The 6,000-nt window shown below is 34.8% G+C and overlaps 1 pseudogene; it reads right to left on the bottom strand.

The window, feature by feature from the left end:
• Positions 1-1,549: 1,549 nt before the first annotated feature.
• LOC136234833 (F-box/FBD/LRR-repeat protein At1g13570-like) lies at positions 1,550-5,042 on the bottom strand (annotated as a pseudogene).
• Between the last annotated feature and the right edge of the window lie 958 nt (positions 5,043-6,000).

Here is a 6,000-nt window from a genome sequence, read left to right as displayed (position 1 = left end):
TTACATCAATATGTACTTTGATTCTCATTGACTGTATGTTAAGTCCAACATTATGGGTACAATCATATTCCAATAACTAGTCATTATAGTTACCAATTTGATTATCAATTGTTTCGGACATAGAACCCGATGGAAGATCATACACCTGGATCCAAAAATCAGCAAAGACAAGCGAAATTGATTTTCGGCGCACTATCCAATTTCCATTCATTCAAAACCAAAAGATGATTATCAAAGACCACAAGCCTTCTCTAGAACATGATCATGATAAAAAAAAAAAACATGAAAGAACTTGAACACAAACAGATTGGAATCCAACTCAGTGATAGGAATGCTCCTTCTTGGTTGTCATAGATCTGCTAGCTTGATTTTCGTAGCCTAGAAACTAATCGGCCGGGTAGACAAGAATTTCCCAACTAGGGGTAACCCTTTATTACGATCATAAGCCCTTACTTGCGCTGAGGTGAAATCCAATGGATTACCTTGTTCAATTTCCATGAGGGAGAGGTTTGTCATACACGACTCTGTTAAGACTTTCAAATAACAATTAGCAAAAACACTCTTACTAGGAAGAGACTAACAAAACTCGCACCAGGAAGAGACTCAAGAAACTTTCATGAATGACAGTTAGTTAGTCTAAATGTTTGTTCTCTTTCGGGGTGTTTGTTAGAAGGGATATAGGAGGTGGGATAGGGATAAAAAAATACGAGATAAGTTATCCCGTGTTTGTTTGGGAGATAGAAGAGTGAGACGGACGAGGGATTTATCCCTCAAATCCTATACCCAGGAGGGGGTGGTATAAGGAGGTGGGATAAGCTCCTGCGATTTTAATAGGATGGAAAAGTCCATCTTATCCCTCAAATTAATGTTATGTAGTTTAAATATGGTTAAAATAGTAAAATGTATTATTTTATCCCTATCCATATCCCACGTACCAAACATTGAATAATAATTCTCGACAACATATTTTTATCCTTTTCCCAACCATTTATCCTTATCCCTATCCCAACCTTTATCCCTATCTCTATCCCAATAGAATACCAAACGCCCCGTTTGTTCTATTTTAAAAGTCAAAATAACTGGATCAAATGTTTATAATTAAATAATTTGATAAGTAGAGATTAACATGACAAAAAAAAAAAAAGATTAAGAATCTGATAAAATATCAGCTTCGTCACCAACATCAGATTTGTCGTCAGATTCATGGGAATGTTTTTAGCAAACATGCAATTGGAAAGTTGGAACGCACCTAAACTTTCAGCTAGGCTTCTACCACAAGTAGAAGGGTTGGTGAGCAGAAAAATAGTGCTTTAAGATATAAGTTTCTATTATTTATTCTAGAAAAATAGTCCTCTGATTCTTGTTGAATAAACTATTACTAATGCATATGAATAATTTTTAGTCTTTATATAATGCCTCTTCTTATTTATTTCTGTACATGATGACATCATCTGCATTTTCTTTTTTCTGAAGACTAAATTCATGTCAACAAACTTATACCGTCAAAGTAAAACACAACCAACATTTTAGCTCACAGAAACACTTAACAACATTTCATGGATTCAGCTTATTCATCATAAAAGGCAAATTATTGGTAATATAGTAACAGGTAGAAGATGACAAAATTTCATACCAATTTAGTAATTATTTACATGCTGTAGTTTGTTTAATGGCTGCAAAACAACACAACAGATACTAAGGATCAAGATAGATGATTTCTGCATGAACCGAGGCACGCCGGAAACGCAGCAACTCTTTTAGCAACTCCCATCCTCCATCATCACAACCTGGCTTAACAGTCATTCTCTCCAGCACAGGAGAGTTTGAAAGCAGAAACTCAATGAAATCAAGTTCCGACTTGGAACCATTGATGGCAACAATTTTTGCTATTCTTAGTTGGCTGAATAAATTGTTCCACTGATTATCTTCCCAAAGATTCGTTACTGCTTTTGTATTAGCATGATCCTCCGGACGTGCCTACATGAAGTCAGGAAGTTGCAAATTCCTTCATAAGTTGCAGTTACAAAAATGAATACTAGCCATAAAATTGGCGAAACGTGAAGGAAATGTTTGAATTACTAGTCCACCAGAAAAATCACAGTAATGTACATAACAAGATAAAAAGAAGCTTACCAGTATCTCCAACTCTTGCACATTTGGGGAACTTCTTAAAAGGCACAAGGCAGCTGAATTCTCATCCATATCATTGAAATTTATGCGTATAGAAAGGTAATTCAGATCGATGCATGGTTTTGGCAATCTGCTGGGTGTATTGCCAATACACAAATACTGGAGCAAATAAAAGAAAAAGAATCACGGTATGGATCTACATCTCAAATACATATAACAAAGTGGCATTCAAAACATGTATGTTTTACAAATATCTTTGTCTAGCAGATCAAATACACCATGTCAGTATCAGCATTATTATATATATATATATATTTCCGATGAGTGTATATTTGCACATTTCAAAACAAACCTCTGTGAAGGATATTATTAGAACCATTACCTTGAGAAAGTAACTCTGAATCTCGAGTCTTCGAATATGAGGCAGATTAGCGAAGAACCTCAGTAATTTGCTAGAACTCCCATAGGCCAAATTGCGGTTATTTGTTACATTCACATACAAGCCAATAGAAACTAAAGTTAATTGAAAGGTGTTTTCAAAATTAACATCATCATAAACACCTCCGATGTCAAAAAAATTGAAGATTTGGGGCATTGATGTTGAGGTGAGCAAAACCATCAAAGTTCATCAAAGTCAACCTCTCCAGAAGTGGGCAGCTGATAATTAAATTCTCAAACACATTCTGAGTGATGGTAATATGCTGAAGGTCAAGGCTCTTCAAATTCCGAAAGCCTTTGAATGTTAGAGGAGGTTTCAGCAAACAGTTAAATAGTTCCAAATGACTCAAATGCTCAAACGAGAACAAAGAAGTAGGAACTTTGTAACGCTGCCCCTTCCATATTTCAAGTACGAATTCTTTCACAGAACTTCTAGATAAATGAAGAATCCATCGATCAATGTCAGTTACTCCTAGAAGATCTCGGTGCGAAAGTTTGAATTTATGTATTGGAGCATTATGAAGTAAAAGCACATGATCAACAACGTTCACAAGCTTATTCCTGAGAACTGTTTGATCTTGTGAGTGAACTGAGAGACAGTGACTATCAAACACGAGGTTTGGAACTTTTGACCATCTGTACCTCCATTTCCTTGACAAAGCACTGGTTCTTACTGCATCTTTAATTGACAAATGTGACAAAATTTGGTCTACAACATGCCCAGGCAAGCTGCTGATTCTGTCTTGCACTGTCTCAATGCAAGGGACTTTTGGTGGTTCTCTTTGCCTCTGAAAAATTCATGGGGAAAAGAAGATTCAGATATCACATAAACAGATGAAGGAAACCAAGTTCGTCAACTGTATGCTTGAACAAAAATTCAAACCAAACACCAGCAACAGAAATAAACAGAGGCCAGTCAGTTATTTCTGACTAGTAAGCATTTACGGAGAAATGAGGAAGAAAAAGGACATCATCCAAACTTCATAATAACAACATTCACATCAGTGAAAAGACTATCCTTAATTTTTCAGCCCCTTCATCGGTTTAACAATAAGGAAATAGTTCCATAACAAAAAAAAGGTCATGTTAGCGCCTCCACAGTGCTGGGATGTAAAATAGAAAAAGGTAAAAAAACCAATGACAGGATAAACTAAAGAAACATCCACCACAGAATTAGATACAGTCATAAAATGATAAGGAAACAGGAAGATGTCAATCAGAGAGAACTCCGTCCATGTTGTTAACTAAACTTATGATAAAAGTCATCCTTTCCAAGTCAGATTTTTACAGTTCTGGTAATGTTAAATCTGTTAATTCATAGAGGTACAAGTATATCCCTGAATGCATGTCAGAATAAATAACTTTTCTTGGTCAGCTAACTTTAGATTAACAAAATACAATATGGAAGAAATGTTATATTGTAGAAAAGATAGTTGAATCATATTTTTGAGAGAGCCGGTTCCTCTTGAGACCTCATAGGTAATCTTTTAAACATATTCTTTCATAAGAATGAAGATGACTGCTATAGGGATAACTGATAAGCTCCAGTAGATTGGATATTCTGTAAGGAAGAGTAGCATATACATACTCCAAGAAAAGCAGCCCAATTTTCAACATAAAGAATTGCAAAGTTGGGAAAGAACAAGAGAATAGATGGAGCTGAATATTGAGCCAAGATAACAACCGGATTTCTAAAAGGACTAGTAGAATCTATACCACTCTTCATGAGGCATATTTGCCTCCCCTTTTCCTCAACGCTCATACTTTCACTGTTAAAGCAGCATCAATGCAGATGCCGGTGGAATAAACAGAATTCTTAAAGGAGAAATGAAACCTCTCAAAAACTTTCTCACTGTCTCATGCAGGTCTTCCTCGACCACAAAAGACCATGCTATCCAAAATACAGAAATGAATTACAACCGCACATCAACAAGAAGAAATTCCTCAAATACGCTTTATCAATCTAGTACCAAGGATAGATGCATAAAAAGTCGAATTCATTGAGCATGTCAATTGTCATCATCATTGCAGACAAAAATTCAAACGGCACAACATTTATCAAAACAAAAGAGTTGGCTCCCTATGAGAACATTCGGAAACGAACAATCAACATATACTGTGAAAATAAGGGGAACTGGCACTAGCATTAGCAAAGCCTAAGAACACACACAAAAAGCAAGGAACCACGTATAGAAGGTTAGGTTTGCTTACCATATTTCCATCAGGCGCAAGCTTTTATCGTGAGGATTGCCGAACCACCAAGAGATTGCTTCAATTGATAATTTGGCTCAAATTCTAATTCACCAAAGAAAGAGAGATTATTATCAATTTATTGTAACCTTAAACTCCAAATTCCAGGAATTAAGAGCTCACGTCAAATCAATATTATAATTAAGCAACTTTCAAGGGACATTAGCAATTCAACATTATTTCAATAGAAACCCTCAATTTAGGGAATTATGAAGGAGAATTTACACATACAAAATACAGCCAACCATTGGTAGGGTAAGGAAGAAAGGACAGATTCCAAGATGTTTAGGTTATGAAGGGGAGTAGGTAAGAAAAGGAATCATCAGATCTAATAAATATAATAAGATCAAAAAAGGTATGATTCATAAAAGATTTTTTTGTTACCTGACGAGAGGAAGAAGGTGATGGAATATAGAGAGAGAGAGAGTGGGGAAGACTGGTGATTGCGAAAGGAGGACAAAGTTGAGATCACTGTCCACTGTGGACTCTCTCTATCGCTCTCTGACGTAGGAGACAACCATTGCCCGGATTTGAACCCGGGTCGCCTGGGTGAAGGCCAGATATCCTAAACCGGACTGGACGACAATGGATCGTTTATGCTAAATACTATTACTAATAGAGAAATTTTATTCGTAATATATGGTGCAATTTTATCCTTAATAAAAATAATTTTATTTCTAATATTTAGTTAATTTTATATATTATTATAAAATATATATATTTTGTTTATTATTCTACGTTAATTGCATATCAGTTCATTTAAAAAAAAATCATATTTTCTGTAATAGAATTGGAGGTTAATATTTATTAGTTCGGTGAAACATTTTGAATTTTTTTTTGTCCAACTCGTAAAATATATAGTATATTTTGATTTTTTTACGTCTAATCATATATTTATGATTTGTCACTAATGTGTGATAAAATAACTCACATTAGAAGTGTGGATGACAAAATTCATTATCGAGAAGACAGTCTGATGAATTATTTCTAAAATTGATCAAATTCGACGTTAGGGGTAAAATTGCTCTTAGCTGCCAATGTTAGAGATAAAATTGCACCATTTAAAACATTATAAGTAAAATTGCTTCTACCTGTAAATTTTAGAGGTATTTTTACACATTATCCCTAAAAAGTACTTTTTACGATTACGATTTTATTGTAATAAAAGAACATTGAATAAAT

Source organism: Euphorbia lathyris, chromosome 7 (genome assembly GCF_963576675.1).
Source record: "Euphorbia lathyris chromosome 7, ddEupLath1.1, whole genome shotgun sequence".
NCBI classification, from domain to species: domain Eukaryota; kingdom Viridiplantae; phylum Streptophyta; class Magnoliopsida; order Malpighiales; family Euphorbiaceae; genus Euphorbia; species Euphorbia lathyris.
Note: the sequence above shows the minus strand (reverse complement) of the source record. Positions and strands in the feature narration are given on the sequence as shown.